At 39.3% G+C, this 27347-nt stretch overlaps 1 protein-coding gene across 8 annotated transcripts in view; it reads left to right on the forward strand.

Moving 5' to 3' along the window:
* The window catches only part of AFF3 (AF4/FMR2 family member 3), a 516827-nt gene that overhangs the window by 156233 nt on the left and 333247 nt on the right, over positions 1-27347 (forward strand). The window lies entirely within an intron of this gene.

A 27347-nucleotide genomic window follows, 5' to 3' on the forward strand; every position in this document is an offset into this window, starting at 1 on the left:
ATTTCCAACACACTGGCGTTTTCCCACATGCTGTATCCCCTTTTTTCCCCCATTATTCCTTTTCTCTGATACAGCAAAATATTCTAGAATAATTTTGTAATTCCCCAACTCTAGTTCTGGAATCAGCCATTTCTCTAAGGAGGGAGCCCTGGCTCCTTTTATTGAAGTTGTGGTATTTAGAAACCAAGATCTGGGTACTGTGAGATCACTGCTACTTGGGTGTTATTGCTTCTAGGCTTTTTAATTGGAAAGAGGTAGTAGACTCTCTCTCCCTCTCTCTCTGTATTTATGTCTGCCACTTATTCTGAACTTATGGTTCAGAAAACAATCATATGTGCATATGCTAGTATATACAAATACATATACTATCACTATCTATTTAACAAATACAACTGATAGATACCTAAGTATCTATCTAATATTTATCTTCCATATATCTATCTACCTTTCTCTCCAACAAAAATCAGGGATCATACTGATACCTCTAATTCTAATCTGGTTCCACAAGGCTCATTCTAGCCTTCTCTCTTTCTGCTTTTATAATTCCCTTTTCTGATATTGAGAAGCTTTGTTCCTAATATGCACAATATATTTACTTATTCATTCAATATTAGAATGCACACACAAAAAGATTCAAAATTGCTAACATTATAATTGTGAAAAACATACTATCAGGAGTTCAGTGTTTATTTAATATATTTATGTGAGGTTCCTATTATATTAGACACAATAGTAGGTATAGCTGAGTAAGACACGGTCCTTGTCACAAAACTACTTTAACTCTTCCACTTTCTTCTCTCTGAATGAAAGAAGTGAGATATAATTGGTTTTGCCCTAGCATTTATCAGAACATCGTAAGTGCTGCAGAGTCCAGGCTATGAGGCAGCTAGGAATAGTGGGAGTGCATGTGGAGGTTATACTTGCTCTTCCCTCTTTTGGTACTATGTCGGGCCTGTCTCTACAAAAAGGACATCCCCTCACATGTAACTTACTGCTGCCCTCATAGGGAGTGTTTGGATTAGTTATTGCTGTATAACAAACCACCTCAAAACTTAGTGCCATAAAATAACCATAATAATTTATCTTGCTTATGGATAGATATGCAATTTTGACGGAGCCAAGATCAATCCCTAATACAGAAAGAGTAAGTTAAGAATTTGTTTCCCTGTGTTATATTTGGGAATGTATGGCTCTGTGAGATTTTGTCCCTCATTAAATTTACAGTTTTCTGAGTTAATATGTAGCCTCATGTCTCTTTCATACCCTAGAGATCATTTGGTGAGAAATACAACTATATTTATTAGGGTTAAAAATATGACCTTTGGAAACCTCTGTACGATTGGAAGGTACCCTAATGGAGAAAAATCTTCATAATCATTGGTGCAGAGAAGTAATTTATTGGGTCTTAATGAGGACATACAGCATAGTTATAAATATGAGGACATGTTGTAGCAACTTATGTGGTCTTTGGAAGCATGTGTGCCCCAACTATGACTTTTGGCCAATAATTTTTACCAATGCAAATTATCAAATATCGTCTATGGACTGTGCTTGTCATCAAGCATAAAGCTTTAGGTAAATCTAGAACTATTGATCGTCAGTTTCATAGGAAGATTTTTCTCCCATGAGTCATAGTGGATTTTTGCCTTAAGCCTCTAATAAAGCTAGGTTCTTACATTAATAAATAAAGCAGTCTTCCTTTTATAGGCTAATCACTTGGAGAAATCAAGACTCAACATTCCTCAGTAACATGAATGTAACCTTGTTCTCCTTTGGGCTAAAAGGTAATCTGTTACTCTCATTGAACTCTGAATTACTTCCACATGCCAAGGAATACTGTGTCTGGGGCTTGGTAGCCTGGCTGTAGATGGGTTCTGCTTCTTTCTTTTGGGCACTTTCCCCTGCCAGCTATTTTTTTGTGCTTGTAAATTCTGCCACTTTCAACAAGACAAACCTGATGAATCATTAGGGAAGTTTACCTTTACTATCCAGAGCTTTTAAAATGTTCAGTTGCTTTCAGATACCCGGTTCTTCTTGGAACTTCACATCCTAGCTGTAAGTAACAATGTGGGGTTCTTTACCACCTACCACAGGTACTCGTTTTCGTCACTGTGGTACATATCTTCTTTCTAGGCTCAGCTGCCAGAACTCAGTTCACCCCATTCACTTACCATACAGCATCCTTTCAGGCAGCTGTTGCTGGGTTCAACAGCTTATTTTTTAAAGGACCAGTTTGCAATAATATATAACACCTGCATTTACCATCTGTTTTCATATGCAATTCAGGTGTTGATCAGAAAATACACAGGAAACCTCTGATGACTATTGAACCTTCCTACTTGGAATTTTACTCTATCAGAGTTGTCAGTGCTTACCATAATAGCCAGACCCCTGTCCTTTCCCCTGCCTGTTGGAGTGAACCTAAAGTGCACGCCTTTAAATGGGGACAAATGTTTGACAAAACCAGTTAGATTTACTGGGGCAGATAGTTTGTAATTTCCAGTTTCTACTGAGCTTTTGAGAGGAATCCTTTTCTTATAAAGAAAAAATCTTTTTATACTAAATCTTGGTACGTGCTTACTCTTGTAAAAAATAACACATAGAAATAAGAGATCAAACAATGATTGAAAGATCTTCGGATGTGCTAGTCACACACAAAACCACATAGACCCTTGATGCCATACTTCCTATAATACAGGCCAATCCACTGTCAAAGACAGAGCATCAGACAGCTGGCAGAATAAATGGACTAATATGCTTCACCCCAGGAAGCCCACACCCCAGCAGCTCTGACTCAGACATCGCGCTGGTTTATTATACTGTACGCACAAATCAAAAGCATTTTTTATGCCTTCCTTACCATTTATGTAAAAGCATTCTTTCAAGATCCTTCAGTAAACTTCACCAATCAGAAGTGTAGCCTTGGATAGGGAGGAAGGAATTGTAGAGTCCCTAATTCAGTATTTAGAGTAATACATGGTGTTAGCTCTACTTACCTGATTTATGCAGCCAGACACCAAGCTGGTGAGAGCTCCTTCAGTGATCATATTTAACTTACTTAATCAAACCATAGTACTACTCAAATGTCTCTTAGTCCGAAAGGGATCTAAAGCAACTTACCAAAATTCATACAATTATTATATAGTAAATAAAAGTAACCAGTAATTGCCTTTGAGTTCCCTAGTGGCCAAAGTGAAGAACTTCAGGAATCACTTCGTCCTTAAATATAAACTTAGGCACTTAGGACAAGCAGATACTTTGCTTATATTGTGGTCAAAGAGACGTTTCTCCTTATCTAGCTCATGGGTAGTGATATAGAAGAGAAGACTGTTTATAACAGTCTTGTAATAACTAGAAACTTTCATCCAGCTGTTTTTGTTGCATTCCTTTGTGCAGATAATGATCACAATGCCAAAATACAGTATACAGTAGAGTGGTGATAAAGGATGAAAACATTGTTATTTTATCTCTCCGCTATCTAGATTTTTCCTTAATGCTTTAATACAGTATCCAAATGCTGCCGCATAATACTGTATTTTAAATTATTAATCAAGCTAGTTTTGAAAAATATGCTTGGGAATGAAAACAAATGAAAAATAAAAATGTTAACCAACAGTAGTTAGTGAATAAATTATGAGAGGGTAGTTTTCTGTCACTGCCTAAACAAAAGTATGTTTATTCCCAAATCAAGTATTACAAGTGCTTTCCTCCTGAATTGTCATTTTAATGCAATTAATGTTTAGTGAGTAGTCTCTGTGACAGAGCACAGCATGTGGTTATGCTTCTTTTAGTCCAAATCAGCACATTTTACATTTTGGATTTCATCTCAGATAGAACATATGGTGCTATCCATGAAATCATGACTTTTAGACATCTTTTTGACCAGGGACATGAGTGAAGGGTTGAAAATTATGTTCAGTGGCACATAGATGACCTATTATTGACTTTAGACCAATAAGCAAGAGGTAAAATAGCCAACAAGTACTCAAAATTATTATGAGAAATGGGAGAAAATAGGCAAGCATAAGCCACCTGAATTAGAAACAAGTATCAGGTAGATACTTTTATTAAAGACAAAAGCTAAGCTGTGAGAATCCCATGGTCATAAGGCCAGGACTCATTCATTTCAATGAGGAGGGAGGGTAAAGCATCAAGGTGCCTTTTGCTTGGTGAGAAGAGAATGAGAGGATGGACTGCAGTGGTGTGGGGATGGGTAGAGTAAATTCAAGACTGAATATGGTTGGTGAATGGAATGTTTGTTTCCTGGTAAGAGCAGCATTCCTCAACAACTCAGACTCTCTTATTAGAAAATGGAATCTAGTATCAGCTTCTTAGGATGAGAAAAAATAAATAGTAAAAACTCCCCGGGCAAGCCAGTGAAGTAATTGCAAGACTGGGTATGTGATTCACGTTGAAGCAATAAGGGAGGGTAGATTATTTAACCTGGAGAGAAGAATAAGCTTTTCTAAACTAGTGTCTGAGGAATAATATTTTGGTAATACTTGAAATATTTCACTTTAATCTTGCACATAGAATGACTGAGTTTTGCATGAACTTGTTAATTATGTAAAATGGTAAAAATTGTACACAGTGCAACAGAGTTGGGCCACTGTTATCTTATTGCATATTTTACATAATTTTAACATTCTTTTTATCAATGATATGATAAGTATATGAGTGACTTCAAATAAATAAGAACGAAAGGTGTTTTTACCTCAATTTAGGACAGAAGGAGCTCTAAATTACAAAAAAAGAAATAACTGTGCATATTTTTAGAATTCATTTGCTTATCATTAGGGATTTAGGGCATTGATCTTCGAAACTTTGGTGCATCCAGTGTTTGCCGGGTGTGCAGTATATATATGGGCTTGCTGTCTAGTAACAGGTGAGAGTGCTTAGCCCAATATTGGTATATGATAACTCCTTAACCATCAGTATAGTTCTTAGATGGTCTATCAGCCATGGTTCCAGGAGAGAGTCAGAAACAGTAGGAAATATATGGATATATATAAATAAAAGATAGATGATAGAGAGATAGATGGATGGATGGATGGCAAGCAATTGGCTTATGAGTTGTGGGGAATGGCTAGGCAGATACAAAATCCATAAGCAGGATATCAGGAAGAGCAGGCTGGAACCCCCTGGTCAGGAGCTGATGCTGGTCAGGAGTTGTCCCCAGGAACAACTGGTCGATAGAACTTCTTTGGGAAAATCTCAGTTGGGTTCTTAAGGTCGTTCAGCTGATTGGATCAAGCCCAGTGAGGTTATCCATGATAATCTTTTCTATGTAAAGGCAGCTGATATTGGGTGTGAATCACATTGACAAAATATTTTCCAGCAATACCTATTTAGTGATTGAGTGAGTAACTAGGGACTATAGCCTAGCCAAGTTGGTACATACAACTGACTACTGCAGATGGGTAAGGGTAGGATTATGATTCGGGCTGACATGCTATTGCTAACACACCCCCTTGGTGTTTGGGCAGTCTAGGTCTGAAGCCCAGCTCTTGTCATATCCTGGTTCTGAGCCTGCCAAGCGTGTTTCCAGACCTCTCCTTGATTCAGCTCCTTCATATATAAAATGGGGATAGTAATGCTAACATGTCAGGATCAGGTGAATATCTGATATGATAAAAGGACACAGTTAACAGTAGCTGTTGTGGTTTGTAATGTTTTAAGGTTTAAGGTGCAATTTAGAGAGTTTTATCGTCATACTTTTTGGAATGACATCCAAAAATGTAAGAATGCCTAAAAGCATCTGGATGGGTCACAGGGAAGAAGTTGGAGTATTTTGGTGTTGGGACTTATAGAAGTTTCTTCTCATGTCTACAGTCACACATTAGTCAGGCCTGGTTTTAATATTCTTTTATTGCATAGAGCAAAGATTATCAGCTTATTTATCAAACACAAGGAATAAAAAAAAAAGTGAATGGGAATGATTCTCTGATGGCAGTAGAGGGCATGATAAATGATAACGTCTGTATGAATACCAAATGTGGTCATTAGGATCTATGCTGCTGGTATGGGTACTAACTGAATTCATAATGATGGGACTCTTAAAATAATGTATTACTTAGAATGTGAGGAAGTGGAGCACTTAATTTTTCCGTTGGTTTATTGCAGCCCTTAACAAGCATGGCTGCTAGTAAGTAGACAGTTAAATTAAAGTCATGAATATCCGTTATAGTTTTTAAAATGTAAAATTGAAACAAAAGCCTTGTATTGCTGTTTGTACCAATGTACTGAATGGCACGAAGCATCTCTTTCTTTTTGTGGGTCCGAGGCTAGGCATAAACACAGGATAGCAAAGGGGACAATTAATCATAGTGATTTCTCCTTGTCATTTGCAATAATCAGTGTCTAAGATGATAAGAGAAAAAACTGTAACTAATGGTATGATCTTTATTTCTGAGAGAAGGGGAAGTAGGGTGGGGACACAGACAAGACACATTTGGACCAAGAATATGAGGCAGATGACTGTCCTTACCTTTATGTGCGGAAATTCACTGAGACCAAGAGGACTGTTACTAAGCTTTCATCAGAAGTCTTTCCCAAAACTAGGTAAGCTGATAGGAACTTCAACAGACATCTTCAGGGCAACCCCGTGAAGACTTGGGTACCAGCAGAGAGAAAGAGCAGCAGAGATTTCTGGATGGCACACCATCATCAGATGTCCTGCAGAGTGTAGGCAAGAGAGGTCCATCCCTTGAAGACCGGCCTTGGGGTAGAGAGCCACCCCAGTGCTGGAGCCTCTGTGGTAGGGAGAGTGGAAGGGGAAAGTTCAGGTGGGTGACCACCCAGAGGAGGAAGCCAGGAGGTGTAAGGGGATGGAAGAAGCCAGTAGCAGCAGCAGGCAAGGAGGGGTGGAGGATAGAGAAGGCAGGAGAAGGCAGGATGGGGGTGTCACTAGGCCTCGGTGCATCATCCTGGAGTAGCCGGCAACCATGGCCACAGGGAGGGTTGCAGGCACTGGAGGTGTGGGGAGGGCTGTTACTCTAGACCTTAAAAAGCTGCTGAGAAAGAGGACCAAACAGATTATGTTAGTGTTCTAGACCATTTTAAGACAGACAGGCTTATAGAACTGCCCCTACTCGTCTGAGACCTTCCCCTTTCCAAAGGGGAAAGGACTCCTGGGGAGTCTGGAGAACAAGGCAAAGGCAAAGTCAATTATTAAAGAAATGAAAAGAACAAAACAATGAACAAGATAGGGAAACATTGTTACTGAAATTACTTGCACCAAATGTATCAATAAAGAGAAAGCCCTCATTTAATTGAGAACTTCACAAGGCAACTCAATCAAGCACTGAAGCATTTCAGATTTCTGGGCCTGATACTGCTATTTCAACTCATGTTGGCCTCATCAGATACTGAGAGGAAAGGGTGTAAGATAAATTAATCCAAAATCAAATGGAAAGGGCCCCAAGCCAGAGTGTATTTTTAGATAGGACTTTTTCTGCACTCTAAATTTAACCAAGTGGAATTCATTTATAAGTACTACCCTATTCAACCTTTGGAAATGAAGAATTTGCCATTTAATGTGAGATGTGCATTTTATTGTACAGATAGAACATGATGTCCTTGCTTAGTTATTCTCCAGAGGTCCAGGCCCTGTTTTGCACTGTGTATTGATCACAGAGGAGACACGGATTTATCTCAGACCCGACAGACTCGGCACTTATACATGAACATCAAGGCTTGGGGAAGTGGTAGCTTCCATTCCCAGTGGAGTGTCAGATGGCAGAACTCTCATAAATGACCTAACTAGTTTCTGGTTTCATACTCATGAGCCCATGAAGGTGGAACAAATGAGGAAGAAAAGGGACATTTTCAGGTGAAGGATAAAATCCATAACGATGTGAAAGCAATCCACTAAAACCCAGAAGTCGTTGAATTCCTGTTTATTTACAAAACTGCTCTCTGCTGGGAACATCTTAAGTTGATGTCAGTCAAAGAAGATAAATATAATAAAGGAAGAGTATTCATGAAATATATTTGGGAAGAAGGTTTGTAATTGACAGCATTAGCGGGTTGTCCACAGTTATAAAATAGGACATTTCCTATTCATATTGACATGACTGCAGACATAAGCCTAAGGTGTGTTTGTTCATTCCCAGTAAGATACCCCAGACTTTGAGATAAGTCTGATATAAGTAATGAACTTGAAGTATAACTGAAAGGAAAATCTGTTATAAACCATACCAGAAAGGCATAGCAGGGCATTCATTTTAAAATCTAGTTAAAAGTAATCTCGTCAAATTTATATATGATTTTGTGTATCTTAAACCTGATAGTTATCTATTTAATGGAAAATTGTAGAGAGGTTATTATTTCTATTCTAATTTCCTGAACTGCAATTTAAAAGAAGAAACAATTTGGTAATAAAACAACTGCTCCTTTTTAAAACTTTTAATCAGTGCCCACAATTTCTCTCATTTTTCTTTATGCAAGGCATTTATTTATTCCACTATGTTTTAAATACTCACTGTTTTTCCAGCCACTCATCAAGTATCTATAGTGTTTACAGTTGCCAAACACTATTCCAAATACTGAAAATAAAGCAGGAAAGAATCTGTTACTTTATATCACTGATTTCAGGATTCACATTTTCTCATATTTTAACATCTTCAAAGTTGGAATGTTTCTCACAATCTATTATGTGTCATTGTTTAGGTTGACAGTTTTTCTTCCCAAATAGCACACAACATCGTGGTGCTTCTCACAGTTAACAGCATCTTATAATTGTTGAAGTAGAGTTTAATGATATAATCACAGTTATACTTATATGTATTGGTGAAACTAGATGGCTCATGTTTATTTATTATGGAAATTGAGATTATTCTTCCAAGATTATTTCATTGTTGTGGCTCTAGAAAAAAAAATAGCTCTACTGTCCTTGGTAGTTATAAATTGAGAGTAAAAAGTTACTTATTGTTAAAACAGGATTCAGAAGAAGAGAAATACTAAGTTTCCCTTTATTTCTTCCCTCGTTATATATGAAAGTTCTTTAGAACAGCTTAATCATCTCAGTGTTTGTATTATATAGGATGTTGGCAATGTGTGTGTACATATATTTCTGTTTTTTCTTTTTTTAATTCTGTGACTAAAATCAATTACTTTATAATATTGCTGTAAGTAAATCCAATTATGAAAGTCTGGATTACTCAAGAAAGTTAAATTAGAAGGTGATTCTTCTCTTAAAACATGGAATTACTGTAGAATTTGCTCAAATGGGGCACTTAAAATCAATTTCAATTCACAGAAATTCAGTTGGCATGTAGTTTTCAAAGCGTGCCTGTCAGGTAAAACGAGGTACAGCTGCACCAATGCTACACCTGCCTCATTAAACTGAGTCAACAAGTGAATTCAGCAGAAGATACTCAAACACATAGCTGCTAAATATGTATTTAAACATTATTCCAAAGAGTCACCCACTGGGAATTAGAATTTATCACTCATTGATTTTAAACAAATGTTCAATTTCTCTGACCATAAAAGAGAAATATTTCCTCCGTTGTACATGTATAACAAGTCAGTACTAATTGTAGTATGTGACTTCCAGATTTTAAGAATTTATAGGGCTATAAATTATTTATACTATTTATTGAAGTTTATACTTTTTTTAGTGTGTGAGCTTACAGTTTAAATAGTCATGAGCAAATATACATCCAAAGACATCTAAAATCTCTATTTCCTGAACAGTATTAATGACCATCACACATGGGGTCCTATAGGAGAACCAAGGAGGGACCTCTCTTTCAGATTTGAGGAGGAAATTACACCCAAGCAGAGATTTCTGTGATGCATAGGGGCAGAGGGAAAAGTATTTGCAAAACCAAGCAGTGTAGGTGAGAAAAGAAAGTGAGTGAATGGGGGTGTTGTGAAGGGAAATAAAAGAGGTTAAGGTAAGCCAGATGTGGAAATGCCTTCTTTTGCTGTGACAAGCAGTTGCCCTTTTCTTCTAAGGGCACAGCCACCAAAGTGTCTCAAGCAGGGGAGCGACTTCTGAGGTAACTCTTAGAAGGTCCCTATGGACACAGGGAGAGAACCCACTAGAATTGGACTGGATGCCAGGGGATTGGTCAGGAGATGACTGCAGCAATTGAAGAAGAAAAAATGGAGTGTGAGCTAGAGACTGTAGGGATGGAGAGGGAGTGTCCAGAGAACAGAGCTCTTCAGGAAGAGCTGGTATTGCACTGGATTGAGGTGAAAAGTGGGCAGAACTGTGGCTGACTCCCAGAGCACCAGCTTGGGCTGGAGAGCTGATGATACCGCTCTCTGAGAGTGAACACTTGAAGAAAAGCAGATTGCGAGCAGGGGGTCAAGATGATGAGTTCAGTCCAAGTGGAGATTTCCCACTGACTATGGAGAGAGAGGGGGACGTGCAAGGTTTAGCAGAGCCAGTAGAGTTTGGTGGGATCTGTTTGGAGAGTGGGAAAAAGCTCAATGGAGAAACACAGATTCCTGCACGGCCCAAGCACCAGGGTGAGGAGCCTGTCTCCCAGGTTACGATGAGAGTTTTCTCCAGCTATACTACCTAACCCACAGGTAGATGACATCCTGATAGAGGGATGGAAGCCTCAGTCTGATGTGATGCATTGGGAAGACAAGTCCAGGATACTCAGAATGACTGGAAGGAAGAAAAGAGAAAAGAAAACCTCCATTAAATGAGATTTTGCTTTACTTCCTTAGTGCCATAGTATCAGGGAGATTTTCTGCAATAAATTCAGAGCTGATGGCATGTGTGCACACACATACGCTCGCATACCCACTCTGTTCCTTCAAGTGTCAACGAGGGATGCTGCCGTTAGAGGATGCATTTCTACAGATCTGTGGCTAATCCTGCACTTTCAACTCTTCAGGAGGAGCAAAACGAGTAGCATTGTACACTCTGGACTCTTTCCTGTGACCTGCCATTACGGGAATGTGCCAGACCTATTTCATAGAGATTGTCCAAGCCTGCCAGACAGCCTTTCGTCATGGGCATTTCCCCCTTTGACTGTACCCATGGCTACCGCTCTGTTCCTGCCCAGGGTAGCTTTAGCAGCTGTTAGAATCACACTGCCAACATCCTGTGACCCCCAGAGAATCCCAGGCCTAGTCTGGCCACCCAGACACTTTGAGTCAGTAAATGCCATTGTATCCAGTGCCCACTCTGTCCTGCTGGGCATTGCCCCAGCCCCCAGGAGATACCCTCCTTTAAGCTGCCTCACCAAATGCCGAGCAGGCTTTCCTCCAACAGGACCCTGAAAAGCGTCTCTCTGGGCAGGGGTCTTTGAAGGCAGCAGTGGTTTGTGTGAAGGAAAGAAGAAAAATAAGGAACCCCTGAATGGGCTCCTCGTAGTTAATGAAAAGAAAACCAGGGCAGGCTTGGATCTAAGAGCTACGTATTTGGATGGGAATTTTTTTTTTTTTTTTTTTTTTTTAAGTTTGAGAGCCCTTTGAGAAGTTGCCTGCATGAAACGTAAAATCTTTAGCAGTCTCTGTATGCTGACAGCCATGCGTCTCCCTGGGGTATGGTCATTTCTGAAGTCCTTGTTGGGCTGAAATTACAGTAACAACGTGGGAACTTCCATCATCATCGGTCCCGTCGCAAGATGAAAACGGTCGTGCTGCCTTCACACGACCACAGTAACATCTTCTTGCCAGGGTAATTTCTCAGGGTAAGTTATCGCCTCTTCACAGGGTTCCACTTCTCCTACACCTCAATTAAAATTCTGTAGGAGACTTAATATCCTACCAGAGCCCTGATGTTGTGGGCTTTCCATTGTGGGCCTTGCATTGAAATCTTTACGGGACCGTCGAGGTGCCATTAAGTGGTTATTGGTGCAACAGGATTTAACAATAAAGCCCTAAAAAGCCACTTCAGAGCATGTCCCATTCTGATAAATTTGCCACAAATTTGCCACAGCTCTGCCATTCCCAAACATACCTTCAAAATATCCAAAGACATTTGTGTACCTTAGGGACTCTAGCAGTTACTTTCTGATAAAAGGGGGATTGGGGATCTCTCTCTCATGAGGGCTTGACTTGTGGCCTCGCCTCTGTTTTTCTTGGCCATGTGGCTCAGAATTTTACTTGGGCCTACACGGATTATGTAGAATGAGTCAAAAAGGATGTTTCTTTGTGGGCAGCTATTATTAAAAGTGCTAAAATCTTAAGCCAATCGTGTATCTTTCAGATAGCAAAATTGTCTGTTCTTTCTTCCTTCAGATCCTTATGTCCGTAATACTTCTTTCATGATAACATTTATTTATCAAAGTTTATGCTACTTTGACTTTTTATAAAATACCAGTGAAGATAAATGGATCGATTGACCCCAGGAGCAGTTTATTTATCCCCTTAGTCACACTTCAGTAGCAAAATCAATACCCTTTTGAAATATCTGATATTACAGCAGTTCCAGTAAATAGTGACATTCCTGAGCTATGTGCAAGGGGAACTAAAATTTATTATCAACTTAGATTTTTAGTACCTGTATTGATTTTCCTGGAGATGCTTGTGAATTTTTATTTATCTGTAGCTGAGCAAGTGACCTTTGTTTCAGAAAACTGCAGTTTAAACTTGCCAAGATTAGTGGAGTTGGAAGGACTTGTGTGTATTTGGGAATGTGGGGTGAGAGAAAAGAAACTGTGGAGAGGTTTTTTCCTTCAGCAGTGGGCTCTTTGATCTTCTTACATAGTCAGTGTTTTGCATTCTGCGTGTGCGTGTGAGTGTGTGTGTGTGTGTGTGTGTGTTTGTTACCAAATCCACACGTTCCGAGTCGACACCCTTGTGGCTAGCCCTGTGAGAGGGGTTCTGGAGAACATGGCACTGGAAGCATTCTTGGTTCTGACAGTGAGGTTAGCGTGAGCAATGGGTTGTACGAAGAGAAGGCACTGAGAACAGGAAGCAGGAAGGAGGCTGGTGTGGAAGGAGAAGTGAGGGAGGACAAGGGACATTGCACCCTGCTGGAGCAGCGGCAGTAATGGGAGACGAAGGTGCCAGTCAGTGCGGCCGTGGATTTTAGGCCTAGAGACAGCGGGGGCTCTTCCAGAATTTTAAGCTGAGGTGAAAACGTATTACCAAAAAACTGGACTGGTCATTGGCAGTATGCAGCATGGATGGTGGAAAGAGGCTTTCATGAGAAAACCTCAGGAGCTACACCAGAAGCCCGGTAGAGCCGTGCAGGCTGGAGACGACACACAAGCGACATGAGCCAGTGCAGGACTGAGGAAAGGATGAGTGATACAATGCATGGGGGGAGAAAAACACAACAGCACAAGAGGAAGACATGCAAGATTCTCTTGCTTGTGGAAGTGCTCTTTCAGATGACTTGTGAGTTTGCTCTTGAAGTTTAACGTGACAGTTTCTCATGTGTGTGAGTCTCGGAGGGCTGCTGTCAGTGTCGAGAACTAGGGTTTGGGAATCTGAGGATGGCTTGAGCACGCTGGCTGTGAGCCCCCCTTTCTGCACCTCAGCATCCTCATCCGAGTGCCTATCCTTTGGGGCAGGAGAGAGGATTCAGTGAGGAACTATGGTAGAAACATTGGGCATCATGGTTGGCCGAGGGCCCATGCTCAATACGTGTGAATCGTTACTATTCTGAAGATTATATAGGGGAGGTGTTAACTCTTGGGAAAATTAAAACAAAAGCTGGGAGGATGACAGGAGAGGTTTCTCTCACTCTGAAAACACATTTGATAATGAGCGGGGAGTAAAGAACACACTTTTGTCTGTATTCTGCATATAACTTTGTAATGTACTCAATGGAAATTGCAGAGAAGATAGGAAATAGAAAAGTCCTAAGACTTACTAACCTAGCTTATCAGGTAAGTTCTGTAGCATTTTCCAGAAGTTAATCTTTTGAAAGAGTTGGGTTTTTCTTACCAATTCACAAGTAGTGTGTTTTTATTAAAAGCTGGCAGATCATAATTATACTTTGTGGCTTATATATAATATTCCTTTACTCTGCCTGTATCATTTTTTCTTACTAGACATTTCAATTCAGCATTTCCCAACCAAAATTTATCACTATACTGGGCAAATTAAAAGGTATAAGATTTGTATTTTATTCCTAAAGGGTATCTCTTCAGAAAGGCAAGATTATAAAATGATGATATAAGAAAGTAAATGAATAAAGACTGAAAAGGAATGGTATAGACAGTAAGCACTGCAGAAGGGGTGACAAATTAGAATTGTGAGCTAAAATAATCAGAAAAGACCTCACAAAGGGAAATGAACTGAGCTCTGAGGAGGCAGTGAAGCGTGGGCCATGGGAAGTAAGTGTGAGGAGAGATGACCAACAGAAGAGGGCTTGCATGTGGCCTAAGTCGTCACAGAACGACGTTGACCCCCTGGTTAATGAGATCCTTTGGATCAACTCAAGGGGGACTTATTTCCATAGTCTCCTAGCACTCTGTTTCATTCCGAAGTTTCTCAGGAGAATCTATTAAATTTGGGTGAGTGGTGGAGGCTACTTTTAAGACAACATAAATTAATTGCACATGACTAAAAATGAAATTATATATGATTACAGTGCAATTTGTCTTATATTCATCACAGGATAAAAACTTCTGAAATACAGTTTGAAATGTTTATTCTTTATTGTCCTAAAATGGAAGTCATACCTATGGTAAATGGGGGTGAATTGACTCTTCTACTGATTTTATAGTGAATGTCTGTTTCATTTAACTTTGGCAGATAAAGTAACCACCTGTTACTCAGTTTTTAAGTAAATCTTAAGAATACAATTGAAAAAAATAAAATAAGAAGAAATAATTTAAAATATTTTAAAGTAAATCCTTCCTTTAAAATTATAGGGTGTGCTTACAAAACAGTTTATTTACTCCTAGGTTAGAGAAATATTGAATAAGAATGCATTTTTGACAAGGGAAAAAATGAACAAATGAAACATCTTGACTAGCAGTTTTAAGTACTGTGACTTAACTCTGCTTCATGTCAGATGGAAACTTCTGACAGGTTCTTAGGTAAAGCCCTGGGCAAAAAGCATCAGGTACTAACCTAGGAAAATGCTTCTAGCATATGGGAAGCCTGCAAAGTAGCAGGAGTGGCATTGTGGAAGCAGTTACCGTAGGCTTTTCAGCATTTCTGGAATATGCTTCTAGCATATGGGAAGCCTGCAAAGTAGCAGGAGTGGCATTGTGGAAGCAGTTACCGTAGGCTTTTCAGCATTTCTGGAATTTGGGTTGATAGAGCTGTGCGTCAGATGGTGTTAGATGGGAAGTTCTTTGACACAGAGTGTTTGGTTCATTCCATTGTACCATTTCATACCAATTTACAATATCGCATATTCTATGTTTGTCAGACAACCAACTCTGTCCCTTGTTTATTCAGAAACTGAAGGTGAACAGAGTTTTGTGTAGCCACGTGATTTCTCAGTGGGGATCTACTTTTTAAAAAAGGGGGTTCGGGGAGGAAGAAGAAAAAGACAGAGAGTTAGAGGTGGAGTGGTTAGGGGAAGAGAAAAAAAAAAGAGAAGAGACCACCCTTTTATATGGTAGAAGCAGCTGTTAAGGGTGTACAAATATGTTTTATTACTTTAATCAGTTCACCTTAAATCCTTTCATCAGCATATAAAGAGTGTACAGCCCCGGCCTTTATTGCACTTGGCACCATGGCTGTGGTGAGGGGTTCGGCTTGCCACTGTCAGAGGTCATGGTTTACGGAGTAACGAGCCTCTCTGCAGTGAGCATGATGGCCTCTTTATGAAACCAACTTCAAAAGGTTATATGAGTAGATACAATTAAATAATATATAAGTAAAGGCTAGGATTCTTGTGCTCCAAGAATATCTCTGTGCTCTTAGCATATCTGAATTTCAGCATGTCATCTGCTTAAAATCAAAGGCTTGTTTCTATCCCGTGTTACTGAATTGCAGTTCTACTTCAAAAACACATTTAAATTTTCAGATGGTTTTCATATTAATTTTCTCCTGACGTATGGGGAAATGTTCTCTTGGTGGGATTGTAAACTAGCATTGTCTTTTCAAAGCGCAATTCGGCAATATCTGCGAGCATTTGAAAATATGAGCCCTTTAGGCCAGGAGTTCCGTTTCTGAGAACATTTCCAATAGAAATACCCACATATGTGCTCAACGAACTTGTAATAGACAAGTATCAACCACCCAAATGCCTTTCCTTTGGGAAGAAGTCAAATTGTGGTGTAAAAATTTTGTGCCAGTTACACAAAATGAAAACAAATCGATATGTACTGAGCATCAAGAAATGTTAAAGGAAAAGAAGTTGTAAAATAAGTAATATGATTTTATTTTTAAATAAAGGCACACAAAACTGTTAATAATTGGTTATTTTTGGAGAGAGATACAGGCAAGTGTAAAAGTAAAGCAGGGTTTACACTTTAAAATCTACATGCTTTTGCACTTTGTAAGGTTTTTTTAAAGCACAGACTTGCGTATTATGTAATTAAGCTTTTTAAAGGTATTTTCCTGACATTCATCAGAAAAAGCATTGATCAAGATGCCTACTAAGTACCAGACACTGTCCTTCCTTCTTTTTCCTTCATAATTTATATTCTCAAGTTTCTGGAGGCTGGAAGACTGAGATCAGGGTACCAGCATGGCAGGGTTTTGGTGAGAGCCGTTTTCTTGGCTTGCAGATAGATGCCTTGTTGCTGTGTGGTCACATAGTGCAGAGAGGGCAAGCAAGCTCTTCAGTGTCTCTTTTTATTTATTTATTTGTTTGTTTATTTTTAAGATTTTATTTATTTATTTGACAAACAGAGATCACAAGTAGGCAGAGAGGCAGGCAGAGAGAGAGGGGGAAGCAGGCTCCCTGCAGAGCAGAGAGCCTGACGCGGGGCTAGATCCCAGGACTCTGGGATCGTGACCTGAGCCGAAGGCAGAGGCTTTAACCCACTGAGCCAACCAGGCACTCCTCAGTGTCTCTTTTTAAAAGAGCACTAATCCTATGATGAGGGCCCCATCAGATCTCATTACCTCCCCAAACCCCTCCTCCAGCACCACCACATTGTAGGATAGGGCTTCTACATGTGAACTTGTGGGGACACAATCATTCAGTTCATAACACTGTCTAAAAAGAGATTGTCAAACTTCCAGTCATTCAGTAACATTTACTAAATATTTGCTTGGTATAGCACACGGTGAAGTACTTCAGATATAATTATAAGAGAAAATTTCTAGTGTGGGAGATGTTGAGAGCGTGTGACCCATCATTGTCCTGAGCAGAGAGTTTGACAGCTTATGTCTTTTTGGTGGCCCTACCTCTTTCCTGTTGAACATATTGAAATACACCCCCATCCCACATTAAGTACAATAATGCTTTATTTTAATGCTTTAAAAACGATTATTATTATTTTTTTAATGCTAGGCATGGAGCCTAGCACAGGGTCTGAACTCATGGCCCTGAGATCAAGACCTGGCTGATATCAAGTGTTAGACATCTGACTGACTGAGCAACCTGACACCCCACTTTAAAACTTTTGAGAAGGCTTTTACAATCTTTATTTTGAAATTATTTGACTATAACTAATTCATTTGATTTACAATTGATTTCCGTGTAATAATCAGGCAAACTCAGGAATTCTTGGAAAATGAAAAAAATCTAAGCTATACATTATTTTTAAATATAATGGATTTTTAAAATGCATACTAAACATAACAATTAAAAATGACTTAATATGTTTTTGGATACTATTTTAAACATTATTAATTTTGACATTATAGTTTTTTTATTTTAGAGCCTCTATATTTACTTCATCTCACATATTTGTGTGGGACCTTAAAAATCTGGTAGACTTTAAGCTCCATGCCTTAGAAGATAGAATGTCCCAGGTCCTGGATACAAATCCTGGCTCTACCACCTACTAGCTGTGTGACATTGGGAAAGGTTGCTTTCAAACTCTCTGCCCCCCAGTGTCTTCATTTGTAAAATAAGGGTAATATTGCCTCCACCAGTGAGGACATGTCTACTCTCTTGGTGTTGGGTAAAACATCTGCCAGCAACTGTCACCTGTTTGTCACAGGGAAGGCTTGGTAACCCTCCTAGCTTACACCTGAAGCGGGGTCAAGTGTAGTCTTTCTTCCCTAGCAGCAGAATTCTGAAAGCTAAATGGGACGCTGGCTGCTTTTGCTATTGCCTGCGACATTACCTGCCTGCTGTTCCTTCCCTCCTGTATCAATCACGTCTTTTATTTTATAAGTTTGATGCTTTGACATCTTGGGGCCTTGCTGACCCTGGCTAACTGATTCTTAGATATGTAAATGATTGGCGTGTTGGGAGTGCACCTTTTTTTATTTTTTTATGTTAGTCACTGTACAGTACATCATTAGTTTTTAATGTTTTAAAAACTAATGATGTACTGTTTATTATTATTGTTTGCGTATAATACCCAGTGCTCCGTGCCATATGTGTGCTCCTTAATACCCATCACTGGGCTACCTTTTATATACCAACCAACAAATCCAGAATCCACACCCCCAACCATCTCCTTTATCAGGTCACTGTCCTTTGCCCTAATCACCCTGTCCTTGTACCTAATCACAGGTACCAGACTACTAGGGGCAGCTCTATACCGCAGAGCCCACTACAATTCTAACTAGCCAGTCCTAAACCTGCTTTACCTGCCTCGGTCATCCCTCCCCTTGTAAAGCACAGTAAAGCCACACTTTCCCCGGGCTCCCTCTGCGTCCTGACCAACCCTGGTGCTTCCATGTGTTCCCCCCATGTTGTGGTGTGACCCCTCCACTAGGGACCTGTGAATAATATGTTATCCTTTCAATGGCGGTATCGTCTGTCATCATTCCTGAATAATAATAAACCTTCATTTAGAAGACACCACTCTTGGGGCAGGCAAATACCACAGAGCAAAGAAACTCTCGGTTTGCTTGGATTCCCATGATTGAAGTGAAGAAGATCCAGCTGGACTTGATCCTGCATCTGGTAGGCCAGGGGCATGCAGAGGTCACTTCTACCCAGACCAAAGCCTTTCTCTGACGCCCCTGCTGTTTGAAGGACAAGAACGGTGGGGGAGGGGCAGCTATGTAAGAACAAGGTAATGGTGAGAAAGTGCCAAATTCTTAGAAGTCATGCGCCTCCACCTGTGCCAGGTCTTCTCCCCACTCTGATCCAGGAACATTCTTTGCCTGGCCAGGCATCATGGCTGTCCTAGACAGAGCTTGTTTTGTTTTTGTCTCAATTAAAAATGAGATGCCCAACCATGTGTCTTAATAAAGTGTTAAAATCTCAGTACTTGTTCTGGCTTCTGCTTCCTCTCCATTCTTTGTTCTTTCTGATGAATTTTCCATTGAAAATCAATGCTAGAAATAAATGATTAGAAGCAAAACATGAAAGCATATAAAGCCAGTTCAGGAAACTTTGAACATATACCTAATGATAACACTGTCGGCTGCCAACGTTGTGTAAAAAATCAGAAAGCACTCCTTCACCTGCTGTGGTGTTTCCCTCACTGCAGCTTCATTGGCTGGCAGTGGCCTCCTGCAGTTTTCCAGAATGTTCACAGAACCATGTGGGCTGAGCTGATGTTCGACACCTTCTCTCCCAAGGCATACTCGGCCACACTGATACAGAATAGCTGGGGGTGGTCAGGGGAGGCAGCCGTGGAAAAAATACCAAACGAAAAACGCAGCTCATTCAGACTTGCCAGTGTACGACCAAAATGAGACTTGTGTATTCAGTGGATGAGGCAGGAGTGGCTTTACCACTAATTTAACCAAGCTTTAATATCAGGGCTCCTGGGTTGTGTGGTCCTCTTATAAGGCTCTGTACCTAATTTCATATTTATATTTTGCATTTTTTTTTTTTGAAGGCGAGCTCAATAGCCTTTAGGGCCCAGAAGACTTGTGTCTGTCCCTGGGAAGGGGATATGTAGTTAGGTGGGTGTTATATGATGTTTTTACTCCTTTTTGTATAAATCTGTCATGATGAAAGCACATGTTGAGACAACATGTGTCAACATCATTCAAAAACAGTGGCATCAATATCGCTGATAATGAATGTATTTCAAATATATTGTTCATTACATCTTAACAGACTTGGATTGAAACCTTTTTCTTTTCTTCACATTGAGATCTGTTAGAAATCTATTTAGACTATGAGGAAAAGAAAGAATTGACAAATCAGTGCTTTTATTTCTCAGCAATATGTCTGTCCTTCTGGGTTTTAAACCTAAAAACGAATTTTTAAAGTCTTAAAGCACACAGTTGCATCGTTATTTTTATGACCGTCAAATTAATTCTTTCATCTACCACTCGAAACCAATGGAGATTGACGGTCCCGTTTTCTTACTTTAATGATGTAAACCTCATTGAAAATGAAGATTCTGGAGGATAAAAAATGGTGCCGTGACTGCTATTGATTAACTGTCTTGTTGGCTTCATTGTTCAGCCCTCATTGGCCTCTTGGGCAGAAGGAGGCCCAAGAATAACATTGCTGACATTTCCTTGAAAAGATGCAATGCTTTGACAAAGATAGCTGCATGCTTTAAAAAGATACAGTTTTGATGTACATGCTTTAGTCTTTTCAGAAATACGAGTGATTGATTACAATGCACAAAGAGGGAGATTTCTGAAAGTTATGTCGTGTTAAATGTTTATCTGAAATACTTAAGAATGAAAGTCATTGTAAAATGGTGATTTGCAAAAACCACACTACTACAATTTTTAGAAAGAAATTGATGAAGTTGGAAGAAAACAAGGAAAAATAATATACTTATCCACAAGCACTAGAGTAATAATAACATCTAATTTAAATAAACATTTCTAGTCTTGTAGCTGTGAAATCCTGAATGTAGTTTTTCATATAACACAGAAAATGAAATGCTATCTTAAAATGGCAGTGCTCAAATATTATACAACATGCTGAAGCTTCTACTTAATTGAGTTTTATTCACTTTACAGTTTTATTCACTTGTAATTATATATAATGTCGTCAGTGTCTATGCTTTATAGGTGAGATCTGTTTAATTTAAATTTATCCCAATACTTTCATCACCTACTCTGGTCATTTGTTCTCAAATTACAGTGAAGTTTTATTGTATTTTTTGAGTTAAGCTTCCCATTCCAGTATTTTATTGGGAATATACTTTTTTTCATCCCTTGCTTTGGAATTATCCAAAGTATTTGTATTAGGTTCATTACTAAAATACTCGATGCAAAGTTTTGACTGTGCAGGACAGTGTTTGTTATGAATATAACACTTGCTGAGTATGGTTACAGAGAGTAAGTGCAGAGAGGTCACTCTTAGAATCATGTATGTTCATAGATGTTTGGTGCAGCCTGGAATAATGTGCCTGTTTGGAGTTAGACCCAGATTGAAGTGTGTCTCTCGACCTTACGGCAGGGTGATCTGGAACAAGTTACACCTCCCTTACTAAGCCTTGTTAACTCATCTGTGAATGAGGGGAAACAAGACTCTCTCATAGGGATGTGATGCAAGGTCAAATCAGATAAAGCTTAGAAAAGGGTTTAGCTCAGGGCCTTTTACAGTAAGAACTCAGTACTTGTCATCAAGTACAACAATAACAAAGATGTATATTTATTAAATACTAATCGTGTTCCAGATACTGTATTACGAACTGGGATGTTTTTGAAAAACAGAATGAGAGAATAACCCCTAACATCAAAGAGCTTATATTTTCTGGTAAAATTACGTCTGTTTAAGTGATAATTATAATGTAATGCGATAACCACATTACTGCAAATATACAGTATGATATTTGGCAAGCAGGGATGATGTGTTGCTTAGAAAAAACAGTGAACTTCATAAACAAGGCAGATGCTGAATTAACAAGCACAACACCAACCCTACCCTGAATAATCAGTTATAAGAGAAAGGCTCAGAGTCCTGGAACAATTCATGGTCTTTTTGTACCTGACGGTGAGTCTAGTAACAATAGTTTGGGTTTTTTTTCTCCCTGCTCTGATTCTGCATTAAAAAAAAAAAAAAAAAAGAACTTTTACCTTTTCTGGACTCAGAGACTGGGTTCTCTGGCTTAGGGCTGAATTTGTGGTTGCTCTTTGCCTTAGCTTCCATTCTATAGACATTCCATTCTAGAGACTGAGGCTAAACTGAACATGACAGGGAGGTTCAGGTGAACAGATCAGCTCAGCAGTCTTCCACCCGGACACCTGTTGCTCTTAGAGTCCCTGCCCCACCCACCAGAGCAGGGAAGCAGCTGTGACCTGTGAGGGCCAACCGGGATTTCCACCATTTCTGTTTCAAACACTGACTGGTGATAGAGGTTTAGGTTCAAGAGTAGTTCAACCATCCCATGAAGGGATGTTGAGAGATGGCAAATGATGAAATTTTTAAAAATTAGGTGTCACTGGAAACTGAATTAAGGAAATTAAATTTTGCTGTTTCTTAGAGCATTAGGTACAAGTTTAAGTTGATATTTTAAAGATAGTTTTTCTAAATTGAGGTCCTAAAAATAAAACTTTTAGGAAGACTCCCAAATTAATATAGTACAATGTTTTCATGAATACTATTGTTCTTTGCCATTCAAGAAATCTACAAATCGAATGTTACAATGGAATTTCTTCCACGGAAGTCATTTTTGCATAGTCTGCCTTACTGTCATCAATTTTTTTCACTTTGGGTAATAAAATTTCTTCTGTGGTTTGTGGTATACAAACCTTTTTTGAAAGGACCTTAATCCAATGGACTTGAAGTTAAAATAGTCCAAAAGCAATTAGAGATTTTCCTAATGACAAACTTGCATCCTTTGCATTTCTCCAGCAGGGAGGGGAGACAGCAAGGGGCTGCAGATGCTATTAGCTCTGCCCCCAGGCCTGACATCATGTGAATGCAGCTATCCTGTGTTAAGGAGGCTGTCTGACCTTGCATGTCTCTCCTTTGTTCCTGAAAAAAAAAAATTGCTTAGTGACTCCAGTGTATTAGTTTTAATTTATTGGTGGGCATCTTAGAGTATGCATGGTTTGGGAGTAGGCTAAGCCCAATCTGAAGAAAGAGTTGCCCTGCAGGAGCTGGCCAGGTATAAGATGAATGGTCTCCCAGTTGTGGGATATGGGTGGAGAGTCATAAGACCTAGCTAGTGTGAAGCTGAGCACCTACCTTCAAGGTCATGGAAACCTTTCTAAAATGGGAGAGAGACAGTAAACCTGAAAGGCACAATGTAAAGGAATAAGATGTGAAGAGGTTTGGATGTCACAGAGGGTACATAAGAAGTATGTTTAAAGGATATTTTTTTAATTATTTTGAGGATTCAGGAAAGAACTGTACACATGGTTCAGGTATTTTTCTGCCTTTTCCTGATCAGTCACTAAGTAATCTGGGTCAATAAGCTTTCCCTGTCTACATGTTCCCTATCCTGTCTTTAGACGTAGGAGATGAGATACAACTGGTTGACAACCAGTCATAGCCCCTTGCCTATAATGTAGTGAGAGAGTAGATGGAGAAGACTTATCACATAAGAGATTCTAAAGCTGGCCATCTAGGTATGGTCTACCCTTCAAATGAGCTTGTTCAAATGGCCCAAGTGAGTGGTTGAGTTTCTCTCCCAAGTAGGAGTAAGACACGGTGAATGAGCAGATCCACTACAGACAAGTTAGTAGTTATTGAACAGGAAAAGAATTCTGCGTCTTTTACTACCACTGAAACTTAGAAGGGCTTAGTGGTGGAATTTGGGGGACTTAAAAAGCTTCTGTATCTTCCTCCCTGGAACTGGCAACCACTGGGCATAAACACAAATTTAATTTTTTTTAAAGATTTTATTTATTTATTTGAGACAGAGATCACAAGTAGGCAGAGAGGCGGGCAGAGAGGAAAGGAAGAAGGCTCACTGTTGAGCAGAGAGCCTGATGTGGGGCTTGATCCCAAGACCCTGGGATCATGACCTGAGCTGAAGGCAGACCTGAGCTGAAGGCCTGAGCCACCCAGGCAGCCCCATAAACACAAATTTAGAGGTCTGCAGCTTCTCTCTGAGACTCCTATTTCCCCAAATTGAAGGTGGAGTGGGAGTAGGAAAATAATCTTAAAATTTAAATCTTAAAATTTAAGGGAGTAGGAAAATAATCTTAAAATTTGAGGAAAATAATCTTAAAATGTTTTTTATTTGTCTTTGTGGACAAGGTACTAGGTTGTGTGTAGATTATATGCAAGGGAGTCCAGACACAATTCCCGCTATCAGAGACTTACTGGTAAGACTTTAGTAGAACATTAAAATAGCTTAGTAAGACAGTAGTATAGTCAGTTAGCTCAGTTGGTTAAGTCCTACTCCTGATTTCAGCTTAGGTCATGATTTCAAGGTTGTGAGATTGAGCCCCGCATCAGTCTCCATGCTGGGCAGGGAGCCTACTTAAGATTCTGTCTCTCCCTCCAAACAACCCCCTTTAAAAAAAAAAAAAAAAAAAAAAAGCAGCTCAGTAAGACACAGAAGGGATTAAATATCAAGCACAAAAGGGTTGTAGACATTTGATTTTAAGTAGGAAGATGGGACACCTGGCTGGCTCAGTCAGTGGAGCATGTGATTCTTGATCTCAGGGCTGTGAATTTGAGCTCCATGTTTGATGTAGAGATTACCTAGAAATAAAATCTTTAAATAAAAAAAAGAAGAAGAAGAAGATGAGAGAAAGTCTTTATATTGTGAGGTATGGTTTGAGCAGACACCTTCAGAGGAAGAATTTGAGGAGGAGGAAAAAGGGGGGCTTTCAGCAGGAACACACAGGCAGTTTAGAAGGAAGGGCCCAAGTGAGCAAGACAGGAACAGGAAGGCTTTAGTAAGGGGCTGCACTTGGCTCTGTGGACGGCAGAGAGCATGAAGCATGGAGAACTGAATGGTGACAGCTCTATTTTAAGATTAACCTAGTAGTAGAGGATGGTATTGTTTGGAAAGGGTGGGTGGCAAGCAAGCTTTTAGGTAGTTGTTTCTGGCTGAAGAACACCAAAAATGAAGAACATGGATTGTTCCAGTTAATGCCCTTGATAGAGAGGAAAACGGGTTCCAGGATGGTAGGAAAAGCAAATATAGTGAAGCCAGAAGCCAGCAGTCCCTCAGCAACAGTGTGTCTCCTCTGCTACCTGCCTTGTGTGGTCTTCATTGTGAAAGTTGGTAGACAGGATAGACTCATCCTGCTTTAACTAAATATCTAACTTGGAACATCCAGATTAATCAATACGCAAATAAAGGAATAATTATTTATTTTTCAAAATGGTTCTTTGCTAAAGAAGGAATTATGGTGGCATTGCTTTATAGACCAAACTCTAAAATATTTAAGCCACAATGTCTGTATCTTTAGTATCACACACATTGGATGAAATGAGACATTTATCTTTACTACACATAGACCTCATCTCTTCATTTGGCCTATTAAATTAATTAACAATATTAATGTTTGGTAGTTTCTTTGTGGAATGATCAAGCCGCATTCTGTGTCTACATAAGGCCTTTTTCAATGAAGAACAAAATCCCAGCCGTTTTGAATTCAGCAAAATTTTATTGCCTGCAGTGCTTCCTTCTTCCTGAAATTTATAATAATTCCATCTAGCCTTGTTTTTATTTTCACTTATACCTGAAACTAAATTTTTGTCCCTTCCTGATTCAGTAGATGGCTATCCGTTGATTTTAGATTTAGGATGTTTCTTTTTTTTCTTTTTTTTTTTTTTTTTTTCAATTGAGAACAAAGAAGCCACCTTGAGGGCGAGACTGAAGAAATGACAAAAGAAAATGTATGTTATTTCTCTTCTCTCCATGAAATCATGATGTGTCAAAAGAAAAAAGACCTTTGTGAAACGCAGTGGTTCTCTTCCATATGAAATTGAAGGGTCACTCCAAAGATTAATGATTCCGAGATGTTAATTCAGAAGAGAATTTATTTTTAGGGGCTGAGATTTATTCTGAGCCAGAGGATTCTGAGTTCAGCTGGGGGACTAATGAAGCATGTATTTTATTTTGTGGAGCTCCTAGTGGTACTGTCAGTCATTTAACATGGGGCCTATTTGCAGGAATTTCAGATCTGGTTGAAAGTCTAGACATTCAAACGATGAGATCCTGCTTCATTGGGAATTTTCTCAGAAAACGTTTAGGGGATAACTTACTTCTTTTATATTTGAAAGGTTTTATGTATGAGTTCCGTGTTTCTGTGAAGGTGCCATATTGGTGTGAATTTATATTATTAACATATTGCAAAGGTTAAAAGGCACATTCTTCACAGTAGGGCACCTTCCAGTCCCTGGGTTCTACGTTGTTTTTCCTGCCTGGAGTCAAAAATAAAACAATTTATTGATATCCTAACCATTTATCTTCCCAGACTCCGGGTGAGGATTAAGTTTCATTTAAAAATATGTCTCTGAATGTACCACGCTTTTTCAGAGTTAAAAATTGCATGGAATAACACCTTGTTTTTCTTTGTCAGAAGTAATCTTTAGTTCATCTCTCAGACTTCACCCCTTCATTGGCTTCTTGCCCCTTCTCAACAGCACTTCTCAAGGTTTCTTTGACACATGGCATTAGCTTCTCCCTCCCTGATTAATGTTGTTATTAGATCATAAACCAGTCAACGTGCCCATCAAAATGTGCATTATTAGGACATTGATAGGCAGAAATAAAGTGGCCATGATTTGGGTTCTGACTATAGAGTTTCTTTATGAGGTCAACTATCATTTTGACAGTCTTGAGCCTTGCATTGAATTCAGCTCAGTCACGTTATAAAGAAAATTCCCTGCTAGAAATAGCCAAATGAATAAACTGAAACAAGATATCCAGTAGAATATGCTGGCTTTACTGTGACCTACCATTTGTCATGATACTTCTTTCATTAACCAGACCTTCAAAGAGAGATGCCACTCATCTAGAGATGGACCATCATGGGCACTGCTTCCCAGAGACAACAATGCCAATGAAACAGACTGGCTTTGGGGGTGTACCTTAAGCCAGGCCAGCAGTTTCCACTAGTCATTGAAGAACTCAGGCTTCTATGTAATGCTGCCACTAGGTTACCTTTTCCTAGCTGGATGGTTTCAGTCTCTGCTCTGGGATACTTCTCCTGCATTGTATCTCATAAAATATAATGTCTTTAGAATAACTAGATTGGTTAATTATAGTTTATCCTGCAGAAAGGGGCTATAGAAACCCCCTAGTGCAGTTTAATGGCTATTCCCTAGACATTAGATAAACCTCAACAGTGTAATTATTTGTATCTTCATTTTATATACATTTGCTCACACATACACAGAACTGAGAGTTGGAGAGGCACATGGGTCAACTGAGCTCTCACATAAGCAGGGACAGCCAAAGCATGCAAAGAATGATTTATATGTTGCAATAAGAGAGGATGGGTTGGTGAGGGGAGATATATAGAGAGAGACAGAGAGAGGCAAATGAGGACCAATCATG

Source organism: Mustela erminea, chromosome 7 (genome assembly GCF_009829155.1).
Source record: "Mustela erminea isolate mMusErm1 chromosome 7, mMusErm1.Pri, whole genome shotgun sequence".
In the NCBI taxonomy this organism is placed as follows: Eukaryota; Metazoa; Chordata; class Mammalia; order Carnivora; family Mustelidae; genus Mustela; species Mustela erminea.